This window comes from Miscanthus floridulus, chromosome 10, assembly GCF_019320115.1.
Source record: "Miscanthus floridulus cultivar M001 chromosome 10, ASM1932011v1, whole genome shotgun sequence".
Lineage (NCBI taxonomy): Eukaryota > Viridiplantae > Streptophyta > Magnoliopsida > Poales > Poaceae > Miscanthus > Miscanthus floridulus.
Genome location: NC_089589.1, coordinates 109,336,152 through 109,346,975, shown reverse-complemented (window position 1 = coordinate 109,346,975; position 10,824 = coordinate 109,336,152). Strand labels below are relative to the sequence as shown.

The following is a 10,824-nucleotide window of genomic DNA, read 5'->3' as shown; positions in this document are numbered from 1 at the left end:
GCAAATTTTATTGCTGAATTCCTCCACAACAAACGCACAGTGAGTTCAGCAAAACAGAGGTTTGGTATCCCTTTGGGACAAAAAAAACTCCTACTTCTGTACTTCATTTCCAAACGGGCCAGTGCGTGTAGGTGCGATGCGCGTACGAAGAAACACGTACGGCTACCTCACTTGTTCCACTTATCCTGCAGGGACAGACAGATCCATGGAGATCGTGAATGGGGCACTGCCCACGGTCCTCTCCAAGCTTGGTGAGCTGCTGGTCAATGAGTACAGCCTGCAAAAGGGGCTGAAGGGGGAGATCATGTTCCTCGAAGCCGAGCTCAAGAGCATGCAGGGTGCCCTCGAGAAGGTCTCCAGCACACTACCAGACCAGGTTGACAATCAGGACAAGATTTGGGCCAGTGAAGTGAGAGAGCTGTCCTACGACATCGAGGACAGCATCGACACGTTCATGGTGCATGACAAGAGCAGCGAGCTGGCCAGGTTGCATGGCTTCATGAAGTTCATTGAGAGGAGCCTTGATTTATTGACAGGGTTCCGTTTGCGCCACAACTTTGCTACTGAATTCAGAGGTCTGAAAAGGCGGGCCATTGAGGTGGCCGAGAGGCGAGTGAGGCTCAGGATCGACGATGATGTTGCTAAGCGGGTCACGATTGACACTCGGATTTCTGCTCGGTACAAGAAGGTGACAGAGCTTGTTGGCATTGACGAAGAAAGAGATATGGTGATCAAGATTTTGATGGAAGACAACAAAGTGCCAAGGCAACAAGAAAATGTAGTTTCCATTTTTGGATTCGGAGGCCTGGGAAAGACTACTCTTGCTAATGTGGTGTATGAAAAGCTTAGAACACAATTTGATTGCTCAGCTTTTGTTTCGGTGTCTCAGACTCCAGACCTGAACAAAATATTCGAGGATATGTTTCATCAACTTGCCAGGCAAAGTAATGGAAGCATCGATTCCATCAGAGAATTCCTTCTGGAGAAGAGGTATGTACGTGTGAATTATGAACACATTACATAATACTTGCTACTAATTCGTGTCTAAAATTGATTTTTTATTTGTTTTTGGGAAGATTGCATGCATGTGTACTGTAGCACGAAAAAGATTATGACTTCGGTAAAATACTGCTGAAAAGTTAGTTAATTTTAGTAATGCTCGTTGAAGTAGCGAAAAGTCGACCGGATGGGTGTAAATGAGAGCCGACAAAAATCCTTAACATAGAAGAACTTGGACTATATTCTGATTACAACCCAACATGCCTCTCTTCTAAGTGACAAGGTCACACACGTCAACTAATGATGCATCAAACCTCGGAACAATTAGGAATTTCTCAGAACATTGCGGAAGCAAAGCGACAAAAGCATGGATTATTAACTAAAAAAAACAAAGCATGGATTAAGTAACTCAATAATTATATAGCTAACAAAAGCTTAAAGCCCTAATTAATTATAGAAGAGACAAATTAAACCAAGGGCTAATTGGTAGAACAATACACGCTGCAACTGAGCTAATGCTAGTCGACACACGCGAAGAAAACAAAGTCAGTAACCACAAAAAAAAACAACTTGGTCAAACTCAATACTTAGAGCTCGTGCTTGCCAAACTTGAATAAACCTAAAATCTGAGCTGCTGCGCCATGTTTCCCTAAACAACTACCAAGCAATTCTGAACAACGACGGGAAGGAAAGCTTACACTACGACTAATCTCATGCAGTGAAAATTACTACTCCCTCTGTCCACATACATAGCAAATCTTATGTACCAAAAAAAAATCAAAGCGACTTATAATTTAGAATAGAGTGAGTATAAAGCAGGGCAACTATGCTTCTACCAAATTACAAAGAAATTAAAGCTACAGACAAATGATCGATATTGAAAAGCATGCCATGAATGCATACTGTAGCATGAAAGGGAAATCCACAAAAACGAATTTACTCTTGGCTGATGTCACTGCTCAGAATCACGGTTGCTTTCTATAGTCCTGCAAAGAGAAAATGCAATCCAGCCGAGCAAACTGCTACCACTAGTCTGAATAAATTAAAGAACAGAGAGTTGAGCACTTGAGCTGCGCTGGACTGACAAACTGGAAAACAAAACAGAGAACTCAGAATGTTCCAGGAAATCTGAAACACTAAAATACGAAGAAGCAAGGAGAACGGAGAGCTCAATCGATCAAAGAAAAATCGAAACATTGAAGCTGAAATGCAGCTAAGTTGTTCCTGCTTCTGAAAAGGAAGTTTCAGAAACGATATAGTACAAAAAATGTAGACCGAGCTGCTCCCAAATTCACAAAAAATAATCAATCCACAACCTGCTGAGCTAAGATTCAGAACATGACCACGCATCATCATAGGAATGGAAATTCCACTGGATCCATCATAAAAAAGAAGAAGCTTTTCTCACGAATTTCAGAAAATTAGAGAACGCTATGGAAATAGGAAATTCGGGAGAAATTCCAAATTACTCGGGCTAAAATCAGGATCGTTAGGAGAGCACCCTAAGATGTCTCACATAAGTTTTAGCACCAATTTCCCCCAAAAAACTTCTCTTAAATCGCAGCCCAATCACAAGAACAAAAAAAAATCTTAAAAATAACTCCAAAAATCACAGAAGAAAGACAAATTTGAGATCTTATCGGGAATGAGTTGAGCAGAATTCGATCCTTGGATTAGCTCAAGAAATGAAATTACAAGCCACTGCTAGCATCCTCCAAAATTGGGAGGATAAAATCTCAAATCAAAGAGCCTCACCGCTCTTCCTCTCTCTACACATATCCTTCTCACAACATCATACAAATGAGAGTGACCCCCCCCCCCCCCCCCCCCCCACACACACACACAAAGGTTGGCTTCCCCAAACCCGCCACGACCCATATATATAGGCACCAAGACATAGTCCAAAATGCCCTCATACGAAGCACTCGACCCAAATACCCATAGGGATAAACTATCTAGATTTTTGTCGGTGCATCGCACAGATTTGGCTCCTTGATGACTCTGCTTTTGTCTCGATGCAAGTTCGCAATGGTAGCGCATATCCTCTGACTTGCCACTCTCAATTTTGAGGCCCAAATCGGTCAAACCCATGATTGATGGTTTTGAGGCCAAAACCACCAAATTGTGCCTCGGTTTTAGGACCAAACTGGCAAGCCCTCATACATGCCTCGTTAACTTGTGATTCACTGATCTCGACGCATGTCCAACCTCCATGTCCTCAACCTGGAGGTGCATCAAGTGCCTATGACACCTCATCTTGACTTTGTCCAGCCTTGACCTTGACTCTTGTCAACATCGTCTTTATCACTCATGTGCTCTTCATCCTCGATCTACCCAATGTGAGCCATCCATAGTCCATTCTCATCCTCTTGGTCCTTTGGTCCAAGATTTCTCATCCGTCCTTCACCACTCTCGGTGCATCACGCATAGACTACTCGCTTGACCTTCTCCATTACCAATCAACCACCTCTGCGCACTTAATACCTTCACATTTAAAAGCCAAGGGACATATTGGCCAACACACTCAACACAGTCGTAGTCATTAGTATAATCAAGCACATATGAAATATTAACTCAACCAAAAAAGCCTCAAATCTGTCAACTCTTGTGTCAATCATCATACACATGCATGAGACCAAGACAGTTTTCAACTTTGTCTCTCACTCATATTTTCCTCTATGCCTTTATTGGCCACTTGGTCCCACCGAGTGGGTTCTACCATCAACTCTAAGCCCTTTGCCCCTTGTAATACCTCTCCTACTTTTCTTCTCCATCTATGTGATGTTCTTCTGCATCCTATGATTCGATGGCCAGTTCTAGGCGAAGTATATCTACATAGTAGTCATGTCCTAGCTCACGCGAACCATGTGTTGAAGCGAACTCAAATATGGCAGCAGTGGCAAGCTCCAGTCTCGTTGTGGCTATAGATCTGGCATTTCATGGGAGATGTTCTAGCGTGTTGTGCTTCTTAGTAAAGATGCAAGGTCATGCTGTGCCGGCCTAGACCACTCTTCTTGTGCCTCCATTACCAGAATAGGGAGATTTCATGAGGGGAACAGTTTTTCATGAGAGTTAAAAGCACACTCTCATGAAATTAATCTTTTTCATGAACGTGACGTAAATCCCATCATGAAAACTCATTTTCATGAGAGTGCTCCACACACCACCATGAAAGCATTTCAGTCAAGAGCTCCAGCTTCTCCTTCTGAGAGCCAAGAAAAGCTACTCTCCTCGGTTAAATCAATGGTTAGCCAATCTTACTTAGCTTGGATCCGTCTTGTAGTAGCTTTTCTTTTCTTCCTTTCTTTCTTTGTCTCCTGATCTGATCTCCCCCTCCTCTGATCCGTAACTGTACTTTTATCTGCGTTTTGCCGCGTTTATTTAATCTCCAGTAGGGGCTTGCCCCTCCTGGTTCCCTAAAAAAAATCAGCTATTTTTGTGAGAGTATTTAATACCACCTCATGAAAATGACTATCCCACCACGAAATTGTCTGTTTTCATGAGTGATAATTTTCATGAGAGTCAACTTATATTGCCACAAAATATGAGTTGTTGTTGTTGTTGTGAAATGATTTGTAAACAATATATATGCTAACATTCATAAAATCTCATGAATTTTTTAATTCAACCTTATGAACCCATAATATGATCTAATACCAATTTACAGAATTTTTTGGACCACTTTTTCACATTATCATCATTATTTTTCAATAAGTTGCATATAGAAGTTCAAATTATCCTTAACAAACATTTAGATTTTCATTTATTTCTATGATATGTGCTGAAATGGAACATATGTCCTCAATTATATTTTTCATGGATTTTTTCAATCTTATTTGAGATGCATGTAGTTTAATTTGGATCGAGATTTTTCTTGTTACCATGACGATTTGGGATTCCTAGGAAAACCAAATTTCGTGAGAGTTTGAACATGTTTTTATGATGGTGTCTCCTTCCCATGAATACTATTTTTTGTGATGGTTCAAACTAGGCCTGGACAAAAAAAACTCGTAACTCGCTAGCTCGCTCGAGCTGCTTGTTAGTGGCTCGGCTCGAGCTCGGCTTGTTTGAATTTTAAAACAAGCTGAGCCATCACTTTAGCTCGGTTAATGAACAAGCCAACTCGATCCTACTCGCGAGCCGCTCGCGAGCCAAATCGAGCCAAGGTAAATAAGATGACAGAAACGGCCAAGGTAAATAAGATGACAGAAACTTGAATCAGCCCATATATGCCATGGCCCATTGGGCCATTATGATAAAACTCTAGTCCCCAACTCCCACTCTCCCACCCATAGGCCCTAGACTTCCCCCATCCACCGTTCCACGCAGGCGTAGCCATAAACGCATGCACGCTCGGCTGTTCCCCTCCTGAGTCACCGCACGCGGCACACGCGTAAGTTGCCCGGCTCTTGCCGCTCGCTAGGGCCTTGCAATCGCAGCTTTGCTTACTCCCTTGCAAGCCAACGCACAGCAGCAAGCATTAGTTTTTTTTTCTTGATTTCCCAAACCAGCATCAAATCATCCGTCTTCTTATTTATTTTGTTTTTCCTAAGTCAGTACTTGTCTCTGTCTTTTGTTGGATGAATAACCTCGAGAGGAAGAAAAAAATTAAGTTAGCTCGTGAGTCAAACGAGCCAGCTCGAGCTGCCAAGCGAACCGAGCTAAACTTCAAACAACATTTTCACGGGGGTGTTTCCTCTCATGAAATATTATTTTCCTGTGAGTTTTAGGACCCTCACTAATTAATTTCATGATGGTGACCTCATCGAAATACCATCATGGAAACACCCATGCAGTCCTGGCGACACTACAATTTTTGTGGAGGTGGCCGTCGTGAAAGTTCGCCATGAAAATAAATCATGATAGTTAACCCTCATGGAAATTGCATTTTCCTGGCTTCAATATCGTGAGGGCTAACGTGTGATGGACGATCATCATTTATCTTTTTCATGAGGGTAAAACCATATTTCATGACGGTTTTTCCATTCTCATGAAATCTCAGCTTCTGGTAGTGCTTGTGCCACATTTTATATTGTGCTTAGTAAGCAAGCTACTCTTTGTTGTGTCATGTCATGCAAGTCCTACAAGTGTCTGCTAGCTAGCCCAAACACAGCCCATGGCATGTTGTTTCAAGACATGCCAATCTAAGGGCCAACCCCCTCGTAAAATGTCACTTAACACAATTATTTTGTAACCATAATTTATCCACATAATTTACAAATGCTCCGCACCATTGATAGTAGAAATGAACACAAAAACAAAACGCTAAAAGACATTCTTGCTATTGTCTCCATGTCATCCACGCATCATGCCCGCCTTTCCAAGATCAAGGCACGGCACGGCTCTCAAAATTGTACCGTGTCGATAAACCCAACGTTTATCGTGTGATATCATGATGGGGTCATGCCAAAAGGTTTAGCCATAGCTACCCAGAAATGGTGCAGCCCAAGTCCTAGCTCTACTTGCATTTTGCAATAGTTTTAACTAGTAAGATTAATTAGCTAATAACTTGGGTTTATGTTACCCTATGTGCAGGTATTTCATCATTATTGATGACATATGGGATATCTCAGTCTGGAAAAATATTAGATGTGCTTTTCCTAAAAATAATTGTGGATGTAGAATTATTACAACTACTCGTATATCTGATGTTGCACAACAAGTTGGTGGTGCTTACAATATGAAACCCCTTTCTGTTCACAACTCCAGAAAGTTATTTTTTAGAAGAATATTTGGCAGTGAAAACAAATGGAACATGAACAATGAAGACACAAGAAAATTACCCGATGAGGAGCTAGTTGAAGTATCAGATAGAATACTAAAGAAATGTGCTGGTGTGCCCTTAGCAATAATTACAATAGCTAGTTTGCTAGCCAGTAAAGGAAGAAATAAAATAGAGTGGTACGAGGTGTGCAACTCTATTGGTACTGGACTGGTGGATGGCCAAGATGTGGATAACATGAGAAAGATTTTATCATTTAGCTATTATGGTATGCCATCACATTTAAGGACCTGCCTATTGTATTTAAGTGTGTTTCCAGAAGATTACAAAATTAACAAAGATCGTTTGATACGGATGTGGATAGCTGAAGGTTTTATCAAATGTGGAAAACAAGGGGACAGCCTATTAGAACTTGGAGAGAGTTATTTTAATGAGCTCATCAACAGAAGTGTTATCCAGCCTGTGTGTGAAGTATACAATGGCTTGGTGGATCATTGCCGTGTACATGACATGATGCTTGACCTTATTTGCTCAATATCAAGTGAAGAAAATTTTGTTACTATATTAAATGAGGTGCATCACACATCTCCATCAAAAAGTGATCGGAGGTTATCCATTCAAAGTGCAAAGGTAGCCTCGCTTGGGGCTAGTATGAGCATAGTACAAGTGAGGTCAGTTGTTGTCTTTCCGGTTAATGTCAATGTAATTCCAGCACTTGAGGGCTTCAGATTTTTACGGGTACTCGATTTACAATACTACGAGATTTCTCAAGAATGCAGTCTTAGTTTTCTTGGATATTTACATCTCTTGAGGCACCTGGGACTACGGTTCTTCACAATTAAGCCACTGCCTAAAGAAATAGGAAACTTGCGATTTCTACAAGCATTGGACGTAAAATGCACTGCAAGAGCTTTAGATACCGCTGTTTCTTCTATCTTGCCGTTGACTGTTCTTCAGTTGAGACATTTGAGATCCCTACACATTACCGAGGAATATGTCCTAAATGGGATTGGGAGCCTAACATCCCTTGAAGAGTTGACAGTGTATGTTAGCCGTCGCTCCAGTGAAAACATCATGGAAGAGCTAGGCCATCTGACGGAACTGAGAGTTCTATTTATCACTTTCTACAACATCCGCGATGAAAAATGGGAGGACTCCCTGGTTGGGTTTCTATGCAAGCTGAGGAAACTCAGGAGTCTAAATATCTGGTGGAACAACTATGATCTCAACTTGGATGGCTGGGTCACCCCTCGACGTCTCTGTAGATTAGAGACGCGTATGAACCAAGTGGGCTGGGGATTGTCTAAGCTGCCAGCTTGGATGGAGGATTCCTCCCTTCTTGTTGATCTCTCCGTCATATCCATCCGTTTGAAGGATCTACAACGGGAGGATCTAGAAATCCTGGGAAGGTTGCCAGCTCCGCATTCTACATCTGGAGATGAACCATCGGGGTCGTCGAATCATTGGGGGATTCGCCTTTGGTGCTGGTTCATTCCCATCTCTGGTACACTATAAGTTGCAGAATATAGGAGCTGTGGTGTTTCAGAACGGCGCTATGCGGAGGCTCCAAATGCTTGAGTTCACGTGCCCTGTGCGGGAGACAAGAGAACTCGCTGGCGGCTTCGACCTGGGGAACCTGCTGTCGCTCCAACATGTCCATGTGTATGTGGAAGCTCAAGGCGCCAGCAAGGAGGAGGTGATGGAAGCGAGGGCTGCACTGGTGCATGCGACTGAAAACCATCCCAATCATCCGACCTTAGAGATGTATGGTGGTTTTGTTGAAGGTGCAGTGCCTACAGTTGTTATCCGTTGGTTGCCCATCTCTCTCACTCATCTCTTCTAACATGAATTTCTTTTGTTTCTTTATCAGAACGAGATCGATCGTGATCCGATGAGTATGGCAGATGACTCACCTAGATTTGAAGGTGCGCTGCTGGCGGCTCCAGTTGCTCTTTCTCTCCCTTTCCCTCTTTGTCCTAAACCTAACTCTATTTCTTTCTCCATTTCAGCTGACGAATCATGTACTGCCAACGATGAAAGTGAGCTGGGCCCGTTGCTCTATATATCTCCCGTTCTCCCCGTTTCGAAGCGAATAAACTTAATTTCCTCTGTTTTCTTTGTCAGTTTCAGATGATGAGAATCTTGCATTGCCCTTGATGAAGGTGTGCCACGCTGCTCCTGATTCCAGTTCAGATGAATCATGAATGACGGACTGGACAAAAAAGTTCTAGCTACCAAACGTCGATTGTCACATTTGATCAAGGATATGTTGCATGTTAGAATATATATATATATATATATATATATATTGTCCAATATGCTTTAGATTCGTACTTTATGCGAGAGCACCTCCCTGCAACCTGCAACTTCTTCATGATTTTTATATCACCTGGATCACAATGAGACTTGCTGATATTAAGGCTTGCAATTTTAGGTAAAGTGGTAATAAAAGGCAGATTACATAATCATCTTCAATGTAATTTAAGACTTTTGGCAATAACAATATGAAAAGTGCCTTTTAAATTTTTTTGCCTGATTGCTTAAATATGTAGCCATATGCTCCTGAATACAGCTAAGATGTTACGTGCTTTTACAATCTTGCTACATATTCAATTGTTATTAGGACATGTCAGAATACCAAAGCAGAGATGCAATCTTGCTCATGTATTAATTCAGGAGACCGAAGGGGGTTGAAGGGGTAACAGACAAGCTTTCTTTATCAACCTTGTCAATCTTGCTCCAATCCCCTTCAATCCAATGGTGGAACCAGGGGGGCACTGCCCCCCCCCCCCCCCCCCTAACACAGTGAAAAGTGTTTAATACCCTGTACATATTTCAATTATATAGCATAAAAATATCATTTTATTCATTTTTTATGATAATATTGTGATTTTTTGTTATGAATACTAAATATATATGTAAAAGTATTGAAAACTATCGAGGACATACACTTCATATCTATTTATCATATTTACGAGGTGTCATCATATTGTCTGACCCCTTAATCAAAAGTCCTGGTTCTGCCACTGCTTCAATCCCTTTGATTTTGACAACAACCGAACAAGGTCTCATCGGTCTAGGGAGAACGCCGGAGCCGAGGTTGCTAGCCTGCTGAGATCTTACTTGCTACCAGATCCTCGCAAGCTAATGTCGCGCTATTTAGAGAGGACGTGGTCCGTGGATGGGCCGTGGAGAGGGAGGAGCGACCGATGCTTGAACTGTCTGGTGTGAGCAGACAGGGGAAGGTTTTAATAAACCTAATGTAACCTCCATTCCCATTTCCAACGTGCCATCGCTTTCAACCAGCCTCGATCAAACGAAATAAGTCATTAGAGCAAAGTATAATAGGTCAGCTGAATATTGAGGTGGAGGAGAGAAGATAAATGGGTTGTAAGTTTATAGCCAACTTATATACAAGAACCAAAAAAAACTTTGTGAGAGGAACAAGTGGGTCATAGGTAAGATAACTACTATATGAGTGGGCTGATAAGTGAGTTGTAAGTTACAGTCAGCAGTTGGTTATATTACTAGCGCCTTGCTCTTAGGCTAGTCTTAGTGGAATTTCATGTCCTAATTTTCAAGACTTTTATATGTTAGAAATACTGTAGACAAGTTTCAATCATCATGAAACTCATTTTATCCCATAAACTTTTTATCATCTCTCTTTATCTATACTATGTCAATTCAGTTTATTTAATGTCCATAAAACTTCCATAAAATCTCCACTAAAACTAGCTTTATGACAATAAGTATAGAAACGATTGTAAGTGGGTTTTATTTTGAGGTGGAGAGAAAAGAGGCAAGAGAAGGGAAGTGAACTATAAATTTTACAGCCGCATGAGTTTTAAGAAACCCTGTAAAAGAAGAAAGTAGACTATGTAGTAATGATGAATATATTCTAATAGCCAACTGCTACATGAATGGATTGAGAGATGAACTGTAAATGTTCATACAACTAACAGTGAGCTGTATGTATTATTATCCTTGGTCTAACTACCCACAAGCAGCTGCCATCGTGCCACGCTTTTGGAAAGACGCACGCAACAACGGAACAGCTTAAGAGCCAAGCTGCTGGGAGTAGTGAGTATCATTCATCGACGCCT

General features: G+C 41.6%; 1 pseudogene; it reads left to right on the top strand.

Moving 5' to 3' along the window:
• Nucleotides 1–205: 205 nt before the first annotated feature.
• Nucleotides 206–8,925, top strand: LOC136489260 (disease resistance protein RGA5-like; annotated as a pseudogene).
• The last annotated feature ends 1,899 nt before the right edge of the window (nt 8,926–10,824 follow it).